Source organism: Haemaphysalis longicornis, unplaced genomic scaffold (genome assembly GCF_048455015.1).
Source record: "Haemaphysalis longicornis isolate Haplotype H1 unplaced genomic scaffold, Haemaphysalis longicornis Haplotype H1 scaffold_3, whole genome shotgun sequence".
In the NCBI taxonomy this organism is placed as follows: domain Eukaryota; kingdom Metazoa; phylum Arthropoda; class Arachnida; order Ixodida; family Ixodidae; genus Haemaphysalis; species Haemaphysalis longicornis.
Window position 1 is genome coordinate 179,464,462 of NW_027526335.1, and position 21,190 is coordinate 179,485,651.

The 21,190-nt window shown below is 48.6% G+C and overlaps 1 long non-coding RNA gene across 1 annotated transcript in view; it reads right to left on the reverse strand.

The window, feature by feature from the left end:
- The window catches only part of LOC144173589 (uncharacterized), a 47,956-nt gene extending 32,986 nt beyond the window's left edge, over positions 1-14,970 (reverse strand). Inside the window, exons 1-2 of the long non-coding RNA XR_013323328.1 lie at positions 14,851-14,970; positions 14,698-14,761 (exon numbers count right to left, since the gene is read on the reverse strand). This is a non-coding gene — a long non-coding RNA (uncharacterized LOC144173589). The remainder of the gene's footprint in view (positions 1-14,697; positions 14,762-14,850) is intronic.
- Positions 14,971-21,190: the final 6,220 nt, after the last annotated feature.

A 21,190-nucleotide genomic window follows, 5' to 3' on the forward strand; every position in this document is an offset into this window, starting at 1 on the left:
CTGGTCTTCGAGTGTGTCCCCTGTTGTACTGACCAGAGGCAGGCTGTGTGTTTGATGTCCCTTGAGTTTCCGTATTCGTGTCCATACTTTCCGTGTGTCTGTGTAGGAGTTAATTGATGTTATGAATGTACGCCAACTCTCTCGTTTTGCCTCACGGCGCACACGTTTCCCTAACGCCTTGGCCCGTTTGAACAAGATGAGGTTACTCGACGTGGGGTACCGGCGAAGGATACCCCACGCCTTGTTCTGGGCCTCTCGCGCCCGCCTACAGTCCTCATTCCACCACGGCCTCCGCTGGTTGCGCGGGGCAACAGAGGCGTGGGGAATGGACTTTTCGGCGGCGTCGAGGATGTGCGCCGTGAGGAGTTGGGAAGCTTCTTCAACGTGTAGGTGTCCTATGGATGTGTGGTGTAGTTTGGATGTCGCTGTAAATGTGTTCCAGTTAGCTCGTGCTTCATTGAACCTATTATGGGAAGATGGACTGCTCGGGCCTTTACCTGTATACGTTAATGAAGTGGGGAAATGGTCACTGCCATATGGGTCCGTGCCCACACCCCACTCGAGAAGAGGAAAGAGAACTGCGGAGCCAATAGCCAAGTCAAGACATGAGTATGTGTTGTGACCTATGTTATGGTATGTAGGCTGTTTATTGTTGAAAAGGCATGCTCCAGAGGATGTAAGAAACCTCTCTATCAGGCGACCTCGGGCATCCGTACGAGAAGAGCCCCAAAGAGAATTGTGAGCATGAAGGTCGCCTGTTAGAATGTATGGTTCGGGCAGCTGGTCAACCAGCGCCTCGAAGTCTGAACTCAAAAGTGTAACATCAGGAGGAATGTATATGGAGCATACCCTTATCAACCTATTAAATATTATTAAGCGTATTGCTACAGCCTCAAGGATACTGTTCAAGGTGACAGGGTGGCATGCTAAGGATTTCCGGACGATTATGGCCACACCGCCAGAAGAGTGTGTGCAGCCATCCCTGTCTTTCCTGTATACCAGGTAACTATTCAAGAAATTTGATTGTTTAGAATTCAAATGTGTTTCCTGAACACACATTACACTTGGCTGATTGGTATGCAGAATCTCATACACGTCGTCAAGATTATTCAGAAGGCCTCTGCAGTTCCATTGAACAATATTTTCTCTTCCCATTATTTAGTGTGAGCGCTACTGGAGTGTGTATGTTTATTTGTCGTCTTTCGGGGCTGTGACTCTTGGGTTGGGCTTTTTGGGCGGCCTATCTGTAGGCTTGGACGTCGGAGGCCACTCCTTGCGCTGCGTTGCAGGCAAGAACGGCACGACGTCCATCTCGTCGTCCGATGTCCTGGGTGTGCCCGTGGAACCGGGCCCCCCGGACTTGGCCCCCCTTAGGGGGCCCTTCGTTTGACCCGCCACCGCCGGTGGTGTCGGAGGCACCAGAAGTGGCACGGGCGGTGCGGTGGCGGTGGGAGCCAGTGCGGGGCTCGTGGTGTCCATGGCACACTCCAACGCACTGGACGATGGGGAGGCACGGACGGGAGCGGCACCGGCCCCGACAGAAGAGGTTGCCACCACAACCGCTGCTGCCTGAGCAAGCGGCGTGGTGGCGGGTTGGGCTACCAGAGGCAACCCAGGGGGGGGCGGGGGCGGGACCAAGTCCGACTCTCGGTACTGGGTCCCCGCCGAAACAAGACGCCGCTCCGCCCCCCGGCGAGCTGCGTCGGCGTACCTGCCCAGAGGGAAGGAGGCGAACCTCTTCCGTGCCTCTGGGAAGGTGATGTTTTCGTTGACTTTCAAGGCAATGATCTGTTTTTCTTCTTTGAACTTTCCACAGCTCCTAGAATAGGCAGCGTGTGGTCCCTGGCAGTTGGCACAGGTGAAGTTCTCAGATTTACAATTGTCAGTTTGATGATCATGTGCTGCACATTTTGCGCACGTCAATTTACCACGACAAGACGTTGTGCCGTGCCCAAACCGCTGACACTTGAAACAGCGGCGCGGGTTCGGCACGTAGGGTCGGATTGGACATCTCAAGAAGCCTGCGTTGACCGACTCAGGAAGGTTAGAGTGGTCAAGTGTCAAGATTATGTGCTTGTTTGGAATTATTTCATCATTTCGGCGTATGGTGATTCGCCTCACTGCTGTCACGCCCTGCTCTCGGAGGCCCTCGAGCAGGTCTGCTTCAGTCTCATTCATTAGATCCCGATCAGAGATCACGCCCTGGCAGCTATTGAGGCTGCGATGGGGCGTGATCTTGATGTCAACATCTACCATGCGCGTTTGCTTGAGGAGGTTAGAGGATTGTTGCTTGCTATCTACTTCTATCAAAACTTCTCCCGTTGTGAGTTTCTTAGCCTTATACGACTTTCCGATAAGGCTTTCAAGAAACTTGGAGATTAGAAACACAGATTGGGAAGTGATGGGCTTTGTCTTGTCAACAGATTCCATGATCAGAAACCGCGAGAAATTATCAGGCTTTGGGGGAGAGATCGATTGCAAAGGAGGAAAAGAAACTTCGGTGCGGCCCCTTTTCGGGGGCCGATCACGTCTGGGGGGGGGTTTAGAAAATGCCATATAATACATTGAAAAGCACGGAGACGGGGGTACTTTCTCCTTTGACCTTACCCTGGTAGTCAAAGAGGTCCCGGAGCTCCCTGCCTGGTAGACAGGCAGGGAGCCCATCGGCCGGAGCTTGACCACGGCTCCGACGGCCACCGTTAGAGGTTTCTACCCTTCACCTTAAAAACACATCACCACGGTAGGACACAGCTTATGTTGGGGGGCTCGGGGTCCGCGGTATCGCCAGTACCGTCACCAAGATTACTCAAGGTGCCCCGTGCGGGGAGAGAGTATAATACACCACTTCACCTAATATTTATAGACTATGAACAAGCGTTTGATTTATTAAGTAGCGGCGCAGTGATCGACGCCTTGAAGGACCAAATAAAGACCTACCTACGACTCCTAGACGACAGATATGAGGAATACACCGGTTGAATTACACTTGAGAAGCAATGTGATAAATTCCCTAACCGAAGGGGAGTTCTACAAGTAGATACCCTCTAACTGAAATTGTTCACAGCATGTCTGAAAAGTGAATTCAGGGGGCTTGACTGGGAAAACTTAGGCTTACGGATAAATGGAGAATACTTTAAGCTTTGCAGATGAGAAAGCCTTGCTCGGTGAATCTGCAGAGCAACTCTAAAACATGATTGAGAACTAAAATCACACAGCTCATTGTGGAGCTAAAAATAAGAATGAATAAAACTAAAGTGATGACAAATGAACATGCTGAACGCGCCTTTTTTAGACTAGGAAACGAAACGCTCGAACAAGTACAAGAATATAACTACCTTGGCCAGATGGTCAGTGCGAACCCAAACCACGAGAAAGAAATTACGCGCACAATAGGAATGGGATGGGGTGCAATCGGCAAGCACTCACAAATAATGAAAAGTAAGATGCCTCTATCCCTAAAGGTATTCAACCAATGCGTCCTCCCGATGATGACATACGGAGCAGAAACTTCGGGACTTACTAAATAATTAAAAAGCAAGCTTAGGTCCGCTCAACGTGCCATGGAGAAAATAATGTTAGGAGTAACGCTTAGGGACAGAAAACGAGCTACCTGGATTAGGGAACAAACTCGGATAGATGATATCATAGTCCAGGTTAAGAAAAAGAAATGGACTTGGGCTGGGCATGTGGTACGAAGAACGGACAACAGGTGGACCACAAGAACAACAGAATGAACACCGCGAGACTTGACTAGAAGAGGAAGGCCATTAACTCGATGGAGAGATGAAATAAGAAATTTCGGAGGCAAAGAATGCACACGGGCAGCACAGGACAGAAGTGGGTGGAGGTCAGTGGGGAAGGCCATAGTCCTGTAGTGCACCCAATAGGCTGTTAATGATGATGATGATTATGACTTGTTGCTTCCCTTGACGAACACTTCACGAGTCCTGTTTTTTAGCCTTATACGACGTTCCATTATATTTTCCACATATTTTGCAATCAAGAAGGGTGACTTCGTTGCAAGAGATCGGGTGTGTTGCGTGATTCTATAACAAGAAAGCGAGAGTAATTTTCCGGTTCAGGAAAGCTTACGGTTAGCATTGGAGGAAGATAGTTCCGTGCGGCCTCTTTTCAGGGACCGATCCAGCTTGAGGAATGGTTGAGAAAATACCATATAAAGTATAAAGCTTGAAACGGGGGTACTTTCTTTAACAGCCTTACCCTGACAGCTGGAGAGCTTCCAGATTTCCCTGCCTGGTAAACAGACAGGGAGATCATCCACCGGAGCCTGACCACGGCTCCGATGGCCACCGTTTGTAGTTTCTGCCCTTCACGTGAAAACTCGTAGCCACGGTAGCCTAGAGCGTATGGGGGCTCGGGGTCCACGGTGTCGCCAACACCATCACTTTATACACAAGGTGCCCCTTGCGCGGGGTATTTGGTATTAATGCATTGTCTTCTATATAGTTAGTCAATCGAGTGTGAACGAAATCTTCCATGAGCTCACCGGCGCACGAGGATAGAAAATGGGACGCGGGTTTTAAACGGAAACGGATTTCTGAAATTTTGAAGAACCGGTGTAGGATACGAACCTATACAAATCCCACCTTTCTGGACCATTAACCGGTTGTAGTACGAGATAAATAGGACTGCAGGTAAAACCTTAACTCTAAAAACTGGCTCACGTTCTCCTCACGCGAGTTTTGAAATCTGATGGCGCCATGACGGTCCATGCATTGAACACTTCATCACAAACGAGGTTCTTTGGTAGCGAATAATACATCGTCGACGTCAAGGACTTGTTCAGGATCGGCCCGCCCTGAAGCCTGCTTGGTAGCAATCGAGAAGACCATTTTGCTCAAGTAAGTACAGTCTTTATGAAAATTTTGTGGGCCACAGCAACCGTGGCCGGAGCAAGTGCGCGGCCGAGCAGGGGCGCTAGGCTTGCCGCTGTCGTCTGGTTGCGCGGCTAAAGACAGCCAGGGGAACTTTTGCTCTTGCTTTTGTTGTGTGTCAGGCGCGACAAGTGCTGCGCAAAGTGCCTGCGCTGAAGCAAAGTGCGCCTGCTCTGAGCAAGCCGCTCCGCTCCACTTATCCCGCCAGCGATGCTACGAAAGCAAGCGCGAAAGTTTCCCTTTTTCGCTTTAGCCGCGCAACCAGCCAACAGCGCCAAGCTCAGCGCTTCCGGTAAACCGCGCGCCCGCACCGGCCACGGTCGCCGTGGCCAATAAAATTTTGAGAAAGACTGTACAAGAACGTCCGGTTTGCAATCTTCACCAAAAGCTTGCACACGCAGCTTGTCAGAGCGATGGGACGGTAATTAGAGGGGAATGACGGGTCCTTTCCCTCCTTCAGGAAAGCAACAACTATGGCCCCCTCCACGACTTAGGAAAGTACCCCGGAAGCCATATTTTGTTGCATAGATCAATAAGTGTTTTAGGTGTGTCTGCATTTAAGTGCTGTATGTGAATGTAAATGTGCGTCTCCATGTGATTGTTGAATGGGCCTGGAGATAAGGGTTTACTCGTGCGCAGAGCAGTCTTTAGCTCATGTAGTGAAAACGTGGAGTTGAGAGTCTGTGATTTCCTATAGTCGCATAGGCACTTCTTTTTACAAAAGGCTTTATGCTTCAGGAAAGTGTTCGTGCAGTGTGCGGAACCACACATGTGTTGGATGTGTTGTGCGAGAATGTTAGCCTGCTCTTCATGTGTGTTCCCTGCTGTTCTAACCAGGGGCAGGCTATGCGTTGTTGTCCTTTGAGTTTCCGTAGACGTGTCCAGGCTTTGTGAGTGCCGGGGTATGATTTTATGGATGCTGTGAATGAGCGCCAACAATATCGTTCTGCATCGCGGCTCACACGTTTTCCAAACGCCTTTGCCCATTTTAACAAAAGGAGGTTACCCAACCTGGGTACCAACGAAGGATACCGCACGCTTTGTTCTGTGCTTCTCTCGCCCGTCTACAGTCCTCGTTTCACCACGGCCTCCTCTGGTTGCTAGGGGCACCACAGGCGTGGGGAATGACCTTTTCGTCAGCGTCGAGGATGTCCGCCTTGAGTGGGTGGGTAGCTTCTACCACGTCTACGTGTTTTACGGATCTGTAGTGCAGTTTGGATGTCTCTGTAAATGTGTTCCAGATTGTTCTTCCTTCGTTGAACCTACTATGGAAAGATGAACTGCTTGGGCATTTACTTGTGTATATTAGTGAAGTGGGGAAGTGGTCACTACCTAATGGGTCCGTGATCACGCTCCACTCAAGATAAGCAATGACGACTGCGGAGCCAACTCAAGTTATGAGTATGCGTTGTGTCCGATGGTATGGTATGTAGGCTGTTTCTTGTTGAAAAGAAATGCCCCAGAAGAATATAAAATTTTCTCTATCAGGTGACCTCGCGCGTCCGTGCGAGACACCTTGCTCTGGGCCTCTCGTGCCCACCTACAGTTCTCATTCCACCACAGCCTCCTTTGGTTTCGACGGGCACCGGAGGCGTGGGGAATGGACTTTTCGCCGGCGCCAAGGATGTGCGCGGTGATGAGTTAGGCTGTTTCCTCCACTTGTAGGTGTTTTATGTATGTGTAGTGTAGTTTAGATGTTTCTCTGAATGTACTCCAGTTTGCTTTTGAGTCAATAAACTTGTTGTAGGAAGACGGACTGCTTGGGCCTTTGCCTATATACGTTAGCGAAGTGGGGAATTGGTGATACCATATAGATCCGTGCACAGACCCCACTCAAGACCTAGAAAGAGAACTGCAGAACAAATAGCCAAGTCAAGATGTGAGTATTCATTGTGTCCTACGGTATGGTACGTAGGCTATGTTTTGTTAAAAAGGCATGCTCCAGAGGATGCTAGAAACGTGTCTATCAGGCGACCTCGGGTATCCGTTCGGGACGAGACCCAAAGAGGGTTGTCTGCATTAAGGTCGCCTGTGAGGATGTATAGTTCGGGTAGCTGGTGAACCAGTGCCTCGAGATGAGAGCTCACAAGTACAAAATCAGGAAGGATATAAATGGAGCATACCGTTGTCAACCTTTTAAATATTATCGTACGGATTGCTACAGCCTCAAGGACCGTGTTTAAAGAGTGACGGTGGCATGCTAATGATTTCCGGGCGACAATGGCACACCACCCGAAGAGTGTGTGCAGCCAACATTGTCCTTTCTGAATACCTAGTACTGATTTAAGAAAGTTGTTTGGAATTTAGGTCGCCAAAGATCGTCAAGATTTTTAAGGAGGCCTCAGCAGTTCCACTGGATGATGTTTTTTCCCATTATTTACATTTAGGAATGACTGGAGGGTGTGCGTGTGTGTTCATGTGTTGTCTTTCGGGTCTGTTACTCTAGAATTGAGTTTTTTGGGCCTTTCTGTTTGCTTAGACGTCGGTTTCTGCTCCTCGCGCTGCATAGCAGGCAGGAACGGGCCGAAATTCATCTTCTCGTCAGAAGTCACAGGGGTTCCTGACGGACTGGGCCCCTTCGACTTGCCCCCCTTTCGCGGGCCCTTCGTTTCAGCCGCCACTGCGTCGGGGGCGTCACAGGTGGCACTGGCATTGCGGTCGCGCTAGGAGCCGATGCGGGGCCCCCTGGTGTCGATCCCCTCGGCGCCCTACAACCTACTGGAGGACCGGGAGGCAGTGGCGGGAGTGGCATCGGTCCCGACCACGGTGCAAGAATATTTAGGTGTTGACACTGCGCGCGGCGGCGCGGCCAGATCTTCTTCGCCGCTCCATGCGCTTCTCCGGAACGCCACTAGAGTGCGCCCCGCCGCGAGGGCCTATCTTCTCAATAATCTGCGTTGGCAGCAATGCAGGTGCTGTGGGATCGTTTGGTTGAGCGGCGTGTACGCGTGCTTTTTTAGTTGCAGAAAGGCACACACAGATTGAAAATGCTGCCTACACCAAATAATTTTTGGCGACTGTCATTTTTACTCGCAGAAACTGCAGCAGTGCGGGGAACAGCAGCGAGAACGCGGTCGTACCACCCGCCCGAGCTTGTTGACGAAACGCTTTTATTGCAAATATTTTTTTTCACTCATCAGTGCGACCCGATAGATTGTAGCTTTTTTACTGCCTTTTAAAGTAAAAGGTTGTCCGAAACGCACACGCTGGCCTCTGCGGTGGAGGAGAAGAGTAAGATTGTAAAGGAGTGGAGAGAGGACTGCCTTTTGCGGGATTCCCCTGTCACCATTAAGCCAAAGAGCCTACGCGTAGCATAAAATGTTGCTTGAGCAGTGTAAATTGCCGAAGCTGCGAGGTAGTAATGCTCGCCGTGAAAAGAATATGTTAAAAATTGTCCAACTCTGGCTCTTCAATATGTCCAGAGACGTCACTGATGTTACCGTATTAATTCGCCTGTATCAAAAATGCTACATCCATAGCAAGGCACATAACCCGCGGTGTTTTGCTGTGTAGCGGGACGGATCCGCCGCTGTACGCGCGAGGGCACGGAACGAAGCGAAACCAAGACTACATATGCGACATTTTAATGGCTAAGGCAGTGCAGTGCTACCTACTGGACGCGAAAATGGTCAGTGAAAATTTCCCCGGTGTTTCTCTATCAAGGTCGTCTTTCACGCCGATACCGACGGGGCTGAGTGGTTGTCTGTCCCACGGAAACACAGGCATGCACGCGCAGATATAAAATGCTGACGCGGCGCTAAAGTGAGATTGACGGATGTCAGTTTAGAATAATTGCAATCGGCGTGGTAAAGCGACTGGCTGGACCACAAAATTACTCCACCTAACTTATAGGGTCAGGTCAAATTATACAGCTTTACCAAAATATTATGTTAAACCAACATGTACAGCATGTAAAAACTGGGCCCGAGATGGCTGTATAAATTTAACCGCTGCGCTGCCCTGGCATACGGCATGTGGTGTGCCTGTGTAAATGCTTCTTTGAAAACAAATTAAAGATACCGCCATCGGTAGCCTCAAATATTTCTCATAAATTTGGAACTTGGGCTAACTGTTTCTTTGCATATTTTGACAAAAAACTGCGCGTAGACAAACGCGAAGAAAGGAAGACACAAGAGCTCGTGTTTGTGTTTCCCTTTCCTTGTTTTTTTTGTGAAAATTTGCAGAAGCCTCGATTATTTGTTCCAGAGACCTTGTGACCTCCAGAGTTTTGATACTGTGAGATTTTAGTGATCAGGGAGCTCAATCGAAGAACATAAGAGTAACGCTGACTGCGGCATCAGCGAAACAGTGCAAATGGTGGCCGTGTTCTGTGCGATGTGAATAATCCCATTTCGTCCTAATTTGGAGCGTTTCATTGTGGTGTCTACTATTAGATGTGACGCATCTCTTGCTCTGAGGGATGTCCCTCCTGTGTCGGCGTCAGCGGCGTCCGCACGCCACCTGCGCATGCGCGACTTTCCTCCGCTCTTCTCTCCGACAGCTGTGCGCAACACTCTCACTCCGTCTCATTATCATAAACAACAGCTGCGCGCGCGCTTCGCTGGCTTCGCTCTGCTCCCGTCGCGCAAGTGCGCGCATGCGCGACTCTCCTCCACTGTCTCCTCTCCTTCGGGCGCTGTGAATGTAAAGCGGGTAGCGCGCTGCGGCGGTTCAGTCAGCGCTAGCTCTCGTTCGACTCTGCGGGACTTGGATTGATAACTTCGTGCTTGGCTTGATTCTTCCGATGAAGACGCGATGGAAGCGACAGTCCCTTCAGCGAGTGGACTGACGCAATCCAATACCAGCGTCAGTCCAAACGCTACCCCCTGATGCGTCGCATCACATCAGGGTCACCTCGCGGGAAGAGGGGCGTAATTTTTTCCAACGGTGGCATATCCAGAAATTATTTTCGGTGGTTGTTATACGCCAGACCTAAAAGAATAAAAAGGAATAGATCCTGCGGCGAAACAATTTTCGTTTCTCTCTTAGTAATGTCTAAAGGGTTATTTGTTTCGTCGATTAATATCTGCACAAAAATACGGGTACGTGCAGGACTCCAAAGAACCATATTTTTGAACAAACCAACATTCCTGTTATCTTTGTTTTTAAATTTTAATATAACGAGTCGACGTGTTAATAGCATCGCTCTGTCTACGCCTCTGGTTGCCCATGTATACATTCAGCAAAAGAATAATAAAGCATGTTTGTTCCACGGAAGCCAAAAAATAGCCTATATGTGTAACAGGCATTTTTAACTACAAGACGCCTTGGGCCGCCGCGACATCGGCGCACTGCGTCGCCTCGCTGTACCACGTGAGTTCCACAACGACCACTGGGGCTGGTGCCGCAGTTATCGTTGTGGAACGTACGCGCCTTGTGCCTACAGATCACAAACACTGCGGCTGGTGCCTACAGATCACCGATCACTGCGGGATCGGTGACGAACACAACGTGGAAGCTGAAACATTGTGTCTACTCCTGGGGAATAACACTGGCAGCAGAAAACACCGAAACGCAGCTTGAACGACGCGGGAAGTCAAGCACTCCGCCCATCCACCGCAGCTGCGCCCGCCGCACCGCAAGCGATAGCCGGCACCTACCGGCCCCTCCGGCCCCTCATTCGCAGCGCCCCGGCGCCGCTGCGGTCTGCGCATGTACTAAGGGCGAACACGATATGGCCGCGTTCTCCGCCGCGGCGGCCGACGAGTGTCAACACGTAAATACTCTTACTCCGTGGTCCCGACGTACACGGTTCGCACCACAACCGGTGCTGCCTCAGCAAGCGGTGCGGTTATGGATTGGGCTGCGTGAGGGAACCCAGTAGGGGGCAGGGGAGGGACCAGGTGAGACTCGCTGAACTGGGTTCCCGTGGAAACGAGACACCGCTCCGCCCCCCGGCGAGCTGCGTTTGCGTACCTCCCCAGGAGGAAAGAGGGTAACCTCTTTCACGCCTCTCAGAAGGTAAGGTTCTCAGTGGGTTTAACGTTGATAATCTCCTCCTCGTGTTTGAACGTCTCGCATGCTCTAGAGTAGGGCACGTGGGGTCCCTGGCAGTTTGTGCAGGTGAGGTTTTGCGATAGACAGGTGTCGGATGGTCGTGCCGGGCACACTTTGCATACTTAACTCGGCCACGGCAAAAGTTGGTATTCTTCCCAAACCTCAGACTCTTAAAACAGCGTCGCGGGTTAGGGATGCATGACCGAACTGAACATCGAATTTATCCTTCGTTGATGAATTCGGTGAGTGTTGACGGTTCAAAGGGTAAGATCAGGTGTTTGGTAGGAATTTCTTTGTCTTTTCTGTGTATTGTTATGCACCTCACTGCTGTTACGCCCACACTTTTCAGGCCCTCCAGCAGATCGCTTTCGGTTTCGTTCATGAGGTCAGGATCTCAGATCACGCCCTGTGAGCTGTTAAAGGAGCCATGAAGAGAAAATAAAACTTTGTTTAATTTGAAAGAACTAGAATTCGGTATCTCACTCAGCTCCATTACAGCCAGAAAAGATGTTTTTAATGAAAAACAGCAAGAGGTATTTAAAAACTTTCAAATTTTGCGCCACAGTGACGTGTTATGAGCGAGAATGACGTCATACGGACCAACAATAAAACATAATTTTCAGTGCGTTAACTGCACGTTAGCATTAGAAATAGAGGCCCCAATTACTCAGGTTAGGCGGCCGCCTATCGCCCGCGACAGGTTAGTTAGGCGGCCGCCTATCGTTCAAACAAGGTTCCGTGACGTCATAGAAAAGTTGTGGGAAATTTGCTAGGGGGTCGCGTCTGCTTCACATGTTTTCTTTAATATCTCAGTTATTTTTTCGAAGCTTGCGATGATATTGGTATCATTGTTATCGGGGCTAAGCGGTCTTTATAATAAATAAAACATGTATATTGTCTTCATGGCTCCTTTAAGGCTTCGGTAGGGCGTGACCGTGATGTCCAGGTCTGCGATGCGTGTCTGGCTCAGAAGATTTGTTGCCTGCTGCTGGGTATTGACTTCGACCAACGATTTCCGGTTCTCTATTTCTTTGCTTTGTAGGATTCACCGATTATACCTTCTATGAACTTTGTGACCAAGAACACGGACAGAGTGGCAACAGACTTTTCTTTTTCAACAGACTGAATGATCAGAAAGCGGGAATAGTTGCCTGACTTAGGGAAATAGATTGTTGGTAACGACGAAACTGATACTTCGGTGCGGCCCCTTTTCGAGGACCGATCACGTTTGGGAGGGGGGGGGCTGAAAATACCATACGGCATAGGGAAAAAGCAGGGAGGGGGGGTACTTTCTTCTCAAACCTCACCCTGATAGCTTAAGAGTTCCCGGAGATCCCTGCCTGGTAAACAGACAGGGAGACCATCTGCCGGAGCTTGACCTGGGCTCCTACGACCACAGTAACAGGTTTCTACCTTTCACCTATAAACACATCGCCTAGGTTGACTACAGCCTATGCTTGGGGGCTCTGGTCCGCGGTGTCGCCAATACCGTCAAAAAAATTACTCATGTGCCCCGTGCTGGGATTCCTCATGTAACAGCACGTTATTTTTCTTGATAAATCGTCGTATCTGCTGACTTTATTATCTGTTTCTATTTTTGTGCGTCGTAATTAGTTTCCGGCATTCATGAAACACTTTTTATCAGTATTCCAAGCTCTCGAGTATTCTTTTTGATGCCTGTTTCCCTATATGCGACGCTCGAGCAAGCGATAGTGGCCGTCCAACATGAATGTGAGCAGTGAGATTATTGAATGAAGCCAACAGACCGCCAATAGTCCGGCAGATTAATGGGAAAAGTGAACGGCTATGTTCAACTGTTGGCGCTTTTCTTATTGGCGTCATCAAAACAATGACACGTTTGACTTCGATATCCTAAACATCTCTGGTGCCTGTAGTTACGACGTTGGAAGCCTAAAACGCTGCTTTACCTGCCCATTGTTAGCTCCTAAAACACGCTTTCGTATACCTAAAATCCAGCCTCTAGTTAAGAGCCACTGGCCATGTTGCAACCCTTTGTGGTAGTTTAAATCTTTCTAGTAGAATTGGCCATATCGAAGTTACCCACACAGTTGGGATTGTCCTGTATTTTGTGATTTAATAACAGCTGACATGCGAAAGTTGCGCTTTAGAAATGAAAATATACTAGCTGTTGGTGGTGTCTGCAAATTAGAAGATGAACAACTACGGTAGATATAATTTTCGTCAGCAGTTCCGTGCACTTATGGGATCTTATGAGCACAAATGTGGTCAAAACGGGGTATCGCCCGCCGTCTCACTTAAAATGCGGTTCCAAACACGAAGTATTCTTTTGCAAAGTCAACACAAATATCGTCGATTTTTACAGTTTGATATCTAGGACAAGTTATATTTTTCAGTGTTCGTGGGCAGTCCTAGCTGATTTTACATCTGCGGAAACAAATGTGTTACGTGAACGGAGCAAATGTCGAGCTTAGCATAAAACGGCAAAGCAAAGACAACCTCGAGTTATTATGCGGTTCAAAGTGAAAATGTCACCTAACTAGTAAAAAATGAAAAACATAGTAAAAATAGGAATAGTAAAAGGCAGTGGGTATTTAGCCGGCAGCCGGCAGATTAGCCTGGGAGAAAAGTAGCCGGCAGTTCCTTCCCATTGGCTGGCCCAGACCACGTGATTATTCTGCCGGCACATTTCCACGGGGGCTACTTTGCCGGCTGCCGGCACATTTTTACAGCAGCTATTTTGCCGGCTGCCGTCACATTAGCCCGGGAGAAAAGTTGCCGCCAATTCCCCGGCAATGCTGCCCCTGGGCGCCAATGCTGCGGCAGCTGGAGATGTCAGCTTTAACGTTGGGGACAACTTTTCGAGCTTTGCCAAGCTTGAGAAGAGAAGGTTGATTGGTACTGTTCAGTGAATTATATCAAGTTATAGAAATGGGTAGGCAAGATTGCGGCGGGCATGTCGAACTTTGACCCAGCCAGACGGGAACTTTGACAATTCGATTACAGACAGTGAATGTTCCCTGGTATTACCTTTGTAGAATTTCAAGCATAGTCGCACAATAAAGAAATGATAAGCCAAAAAATCAAGATTGCATGGCTAGAATTCACCACTGTTTATTTCAATGCTAAGGAATTTTAAACATGAACGTCAGTAAAAACAATATTTCTGCATGGGATTATGCAAAGCAGGCAGACGTCCACAAAAAACATCTAATTTTGCGTTCATATACCAAATACAATCAGACAAATTAAAAACAGCGACTGATGCGCATTACACTGCCAAACATTAGCTCTCGGCCGCTTGGCGATACGCACACACGGCATGTGGTATTTCAACAAGCACAGGTACTATCAAAGTGTCTGTAATCAAATTGTCAAAGTTTGCGTCAGGATGGGTCAAAGTTCGACATGCCCGCCGCAATCTTGCCTACTCGTTTCTAGAACTTGACGTAATTCACTGAACAGTACCAATCAACGTTTTCTCCTCAAGCTTGGCAAAGGTCGAAAACTTGTCCCCAACGTTAAAGTTGACATCTCCGGCTGCCGCAGCATTGGCGCCCAGGGGCAGCATTGCCGGGGAATTGCTGCAACTTTTCTCCCGGGGTAATGTGCCGGCAACCGGCAAAATAGCCCCCGCGGAAATGTGCCGGCAGAATCATCACGTGGTCTGGGCCAGCCAATGGGAAGGAACTGCCGGCAACTTTTCTCCCAGGCTAATCTGCCGGCTGCCGGCAAAATAGCCACTGCCATAGTAAAACCTGCAGATCTGTCCCTCTAGGTAAAGCAGTTGAGTATATTCGGAAAAGAATGTGAAAATGGGCCGTACACGTCTCCGGCAGTTTATTTCTGTCCGTCTCACCCCCGGTGAACTGGCTTCAGAAAACGTAAACCTGAAATTCAAAGTGATCAAGGTTTTTACAATTACCTCGCAAGCTGTGAGCTCTGTATGCCTAAAAAGGAGGAAAGAAGAAGTACGTACATAACGGTCACGGTAATAGCGAGTATGTCGCGAATGAGGTGCCTGTCCAAAGGCATATCAGATTTTCAGAAAAAGGCTACTTCGTAGTGAAGAAAGGGCACCTCGCACGCCAGCCTCGGATATTTATACATACGCTCCTCGAGACATCTTGCCGCACAATGCCGTTCCTTAAACGAAGCTCCAGTTGGTTACATGCCGTCGACATTTATAAGGTGACTGCCATCTCCCTATGTAATTATATGGCATGGCAGCATTTGAAAGATGCACAGAGCAGCCCGTGGCATATCCGTTAGCCGACTGTGATCGTGCATGCGAACTGAATGACAACTGAATGGCTATATCATTCAGCACAAGTTCGCTTGAACAAGACGTCAAGTCTCTTCGTGGAAATATGCAGCTTTCCGTTGATATTTTCCTGCTGTGTATTCACTGGGGAAAAGTTGAAAAGGTGGCCTGGGTCAGCCAAGTTTTTAAACCTTTTTTGACAGCACGCCTCATTCAGCACTTTCTGGCCCTCTACAATTTTTATCCGAATGGTAAAAAGGATACTCAGTTTGTTCAAAAAATGCACGTTTTAATAAAAGCGGATTCAACCTAGCCTCGGAAAGCAGCCTTCTTTGAGCGTTTCACGTGAAAATAAAAGATCTCACCAACCTTGACTCAACCTTTTGTAGCGGCCAGTTTGCGGCAAAGTGCAGCTGTGCGTTCTTCGCACTTTTCGCCTGAAGGGGCAGCGGCCGTAATACTGGATCAGGCAACGGACATTAGGCAACCTATAAAGAGCACGTGTGGGGCGCTGGCCTCGGGTACGTCACGCGATAGACGTAATTCGGCAACCGTTACGAGCCTCCTCGTTTGGGAAATTAGGATGACTTGGATTAAGGGATCTGGTCAGTGCCATAGCCAGAAATATTTTTCGTGGCTTGTTAGACCCTCGCGGAAAAAAAACTAAGACAGACTGGGCTCATACGATATTTTATTTTAGTTTTCTAATATTATTTCTCGTTTTAAATTTAAATTTAGACATAAATTGTAAAACTGATGGGCGGAAAAACGGCCAACGGGAGGGGAGTAGGCGGATGAATTAATGAATGACATTTATTAAGATGGGGGAGGCCACATGGCCGTAGTTGGGGAAGGGGAAGAAGGGAGGAGGGGGAGGTGATCACTCAATCGTTAGAGATGACTTGTTGGAGATAGATGATCAGTGATTTCTTTGGGAGGGGGATTGTAGACCCCATCTCACACTACCCTTGCCAGGCCACTCTTAATGGAAAACACACCTAGAGCATGCAGAAAATTTGGGTCTTCGTACAGGGGATCATCAGGGGACGAGTTGGGGGGCAGAGCACTGAGCAAAGAATCGCGAGAAGATGCGAAAGCTGCACAGTGCCAAGTGAGGTGCTTGAGGTCTGAAAAAACATTCTGCTGGCAATGTGGACAGTACGGAGAGGCTGAAGAGTCCAAATGGAACCATTTCCGATAAAAGTTTGGTGTTGCACTTACACAGAAACAGCGCCCCTGGCTACGCCCTTGGATCTGTTGATTCGGATGCATTAGTTAAAACGCTGACTTTCTGTCAAAACAAATGCAACGTGCAGTCAGCTAAGGAGTCAGCTAAAACGTAACGGTCAGGTAAAAATTGTAACATACTGTTACTAGTTGCTGCTCAGTAGCGCTCTGTTTCAGGATCATTGCTGCTAGAAAAAAAGCTTTACCCTCGTGATTTTTATTGCTGAGCCGGCATTTCGATCTCTCTTACTTCGCAGCTAACTATACGGCTGGTGGTGCGCTGGAGAGTTTGTGAGGCTAAGCTTAACGACTGCCCCTTTATATTACAGGTGAGGCAGTGTTTTTTTTTTGCACGCAAAAGGAAAAAAAAGCCGACAAAGTTCCAAACCCGTACCTACATCAACCAAACTTTATCTGTTTAAAATCAAATGATATCCCCCGCACAGGGCACCTTGAGTAATTTTGGTGACGGCGTTCGCGTCACCGCGGACCCCGAGCCCCCAAACATAGGTTCTTACCTACCGTGACGATGTGTTTATGACGACGTGACGGAGGGTTAGAAGGCACAGACGGTGGCTGCTGGAGCCGAGGCGAAGCTCCGGCGGATGGGTCTCTTTTCTGTTTACCACGCAGGAAGCCCCGGGAGCTCTTTAGCTATCAGGCTAAGGCTGTAGGAGAAAGAATCCCTGCCCCCTTTTCCTGCTTTATGCTATAGCATATGGTATTTTCTAAATACCCCCCCCCCTTCCGCCAACGTAATCGGTCCCAGAAAAAGGGCCCAAAAAGTTCTTTTACTACTTTGCCTTTGTATTCGCTCCCAAAGCCCGTCAATTTCTCACGCTTTTTGATTATGGAATCCCTTGTTAAGTCAAAACCCATCACTTCCCACTCTGTATTTCTGACTTCCAAGTTTGTCGAAAGCCTTACCCGCAAGTCGTACAAGGCTAAGAAACACAACAGAAGAAGTTCTGATTGATGTGGAAGACAAACTACAATCCTCTAACCTCATCGCGCAAACGGGCATGGTCGTTGTTGATATCACGATCATGCCCCATCGCAGCTCTAATAGCTTCCAGGGCATGATCACTGATCGGAATATAATAAGAGAAACCTAAGCCGATCTCCTGCGAGGCCTTCGCCATGAGGGCGTGGCGGCAGTGAGGCGAATCACCATACGCAGTAACGATTAATAGCAACCAGACACATCATCTTGACGTTTGACTGCTCAACACTTCCTAAGTCAGTCAACGCAGGCCTAATGAGATGCAGAGTCCCTCCCTACGTACCGAACCCACCCCGATGCTTCAAGCGTCAGCAATTTGGGCACGACACAACCTCTTGCCGTCGTAAATTGACGTCCGCAAAATGTGCAACAGAAGTTGTGAGTCACAGCTTCACCTGTGCGAACTGCCAGGGACCGTACGCTGCCTATTCCAGGAGTTGTGAAATGTTTAGGCAGAAAAACAGATAATTACCTTGAAAGTCAACGAGACGACCTTCCCAGGAGCGCTAAAGAGCTTCGCTTCTTTCCCTCGCGGGAAGTACGCCGACGCAGCTCGGCGGGGGGCGGAGCGTTGTATGGTTTCGGCAGGGACTCAGTAGCGCGAGTCGGACTTTGTCCCGCAGCCACCCCCCTCCCCCGTGTTGCCACAGGCAGCCCAACAACTCAACACCACACCGGCGGGCCAGTCCGTAGCGGTTTCGGTGGCAACAAGCAGAGAAGGGACCGCTCCTCCCATCTCTGCTTGCCCGGTTCCCAGTACGTCTGAGGGCGCCATGGAGAGGGAGGTCGAGGAATCCTCAGCGGCTCTCACCCCCGCCGCACTGCCTGCGCCACTCGTGGCGCTCCCAACGCCCGCGGCGGTGACGGCTCAACCGAAGGGCACACAAAAGGGTGCTAAGTCTGGAGGCCCGGTCCGCCGGGCACTCCCAGGACATCCGATGAGGAGATGGACATCAGACCCTACCTATCTGCATCCCAGCGTAAGGAATGTTCCCTTCATCCAAGCATCCAGAGAGGCCGAAAAAACCTTCCGAGAGTTACAGGCCCCGAAAGACGATACATGAACAAACTCCAATAGCTCCGAACATTTTATAATGGCACGATAAAAGAATCCAATGGAACTGCAGAGGCCTCAAAAATCTAGATATTGCATGGTAATCAGGCAAGTATCATGCCTCTGCAAGAAACCCCTTTTTAGCTGTAAACAGACAAATAGTCTTAAAGATATATGGTATTAAGAAAGGACAGGGATGGCTGCACACAATCTTCGGGTGGTGTTGGCATTGTCGCACGAAAATTATTAGCATGTAATAGTATCACCCTAAACACGGTCCTTCAGGCTGTAGCTATTTGTACTAAAATATTTATTAGAATAATTGCAGTATTCGCTCTTTATATTCCTCCTAATCTTCCACTTTCGAGCTTTCATTTGGAGGCACTGGTTGACAACTGCCCCAACCAGCCACCCCTACAGGGATGACTGGTATTGAGGCTATGCTGGGGTGTGACTCTGATGTCCAGATCTGCCATGCGATTCTAGGTCAGGAGGCTTGTGGCTTGCTGGTGAGTATAACCTTGACCAGGACTTCGCCGGTTCTCAGTTTCTTGGCTTTGAAAGACTTGTCCAAGATGCCTTCAAGGAATTTAGTGATAAAGAACACTGACTGGGAGGAGTTAGAGGTTGACTTGTCAAGAGATTCGACAATCAAGCAGTGGCGATAGTTATCTGGCTTCGAGAAAGGAATGGCTGCAAGTGGCGGAAATGATACTTCGGTGCGACCCCTTTCCAGAGACCGATCACGTTTGGAGGGTGGGTTTGAAAATACCATATGCTATAGTATAAAAGCAGGGGACGGGGGTACCTTCTTCTCAAACCTTACCCTGATAGTTTGAGAGGTCCAGGAGCTCCCTGGCTGGTAAACAGACAGGGAGCCCATCCGCCGGAGCTTGACCTGGGGTCCGACGGCCACCGTTTGAGGTTTCTACCCTTCACCTTAAAACTCATTACCACGGTCGGTTACAGCGCTGAGTATACGGGCTCGGGGTCCGCAGTGTTGCCAATACCGTGACCAAGATAAGTCAAGGGGACTCGTGCGGGGACACATGGGTGTGCCTGAGTGCCTCGTAGCTTAGTAAACAGTACGCAGCTGCTTTTGTCGCAGTTAAACTTAAAACCATTCGCATTGGCCCACCTTGAGACGCTGTACACTCCAAGTTGAAGTTGTCTCACAAGTGGCCATATTGCAAAATATAAACCTAATCTGAACATCATCCACACATACAGAGTAAAAGAGAAAGCGAGGTACAATGTTCTCTAAAGGATTCATTGTGAAGATGAAAATTGAACAATCCAAGACACCTCCTAGAAGTATATCATTTTTTTGGATGAAAGCACGTGATAGGACGTGGCCAATTCTCACTCGGAATGTCCTGTGGGTCAGATAGTGTTCTGATATTTAGCCTATTGCCACAGAATCGCAATGACCAAAGGTCGAGTAGAATGCTGTAACACCACGCAGCATCATAGGCCTTTTCTAGGTCGAAGGATATATAGTCTTACAGTGTTGTTTATGCACGAAGGCGTCACGCGAGTATGCCTCAAAGGCCACAAGGGCATCCGTTGTACACTTTCCACAACGCAAGCCGGCTTGGTGCTTGTCTAAAACCCGTTATGCTCTAAAAAATAAACAATGCGTCTGTTTATCATTCTCTTCAAAGCTTGCGTAAAGACCTTGTTAATGCAATTACGCGTGTAACTGGCAGGTAAACAGGTGTCCTTTCCCATCTTTTGGAATTGGAACTACAATGGATTCTGTCCAAGATTTAGGAAGGCGTCCTGCTTGCCAGATTTTATTGAATTAGGAAGGAATTGCTTCTTCAGTGTCTTTAGGAACTTATTTAAACATTTCATAAGTTATTTTCTCAGCCCCTGCAACAGTTTTGCCACAGGTCTAAAGTGCAACAGGAAACTGATGTTTCGTGAACAGGCAGTTGCAGCCCATGCGATCTACTTTCTTTTTCCGCAGAGGCTGCCGTTTCAATACGTTTTTGTGCTCCAAGAATTGTGCAGTGTGGTGAGCAGAACCGGACACACTCTCAAAGTGTTGCCCAAGGGCGTTAGCTTGATGTTCAAGCGTGTCTCCAGTTGTACTAACAATTGGTAGGGTGTTTGTGTTTCTTGCTTGTAGTGCACTGATCCTTTTCCAAACTTTGTGGGTATCAGTGTAAGGGTTGATGGAAGAAAGAAATATTTTCTGGCTGTCAGTTTTCACCTCTCGTATAAGTTTTGACTTTGTGCGCTTAAAGGCAACCAGAATTTCAGTTGTTGAAAACATTCTGAGGGCTGCTCAGGCTTTTTTTTGTTGTTTGCGACCTATCTGCCATGTATCGTTCCACCAAGGCATGAATTTGTTGTTGTTTATGCTGGAGGTTTCGGGAATGGAGGAATGTCCTGCTTCTATTATGTGTGCAGCATTTATATCTGTCGCTTGTTCAATATCTCATTTTTGTATTGAGGCATACGACAGGAGGGACCATTCCCTCAATTTTTTTCAGTTGGTTTCCTCTTCACGAAATCGTACGTGGGTCGGAATTGTGGAGCTATCTGTTCCGGTTAATGCGGCAGGAAAGTGGTCTTTACCGTAAAGATTCACAAGGAAAGAGAGAGAGCTTTTTATTACAAGAAAGCAGAGAGATCTGCAGGCATATATTCGCCTACATGCTACTATGCGGGCATACGCTCCAATCACCTAATGGGAAGAGAGAGGGGGAGCCTATTCCTAGATCGATCGCGAAATAAGTGTTGTGCGTTGTGTTGTAATAAGT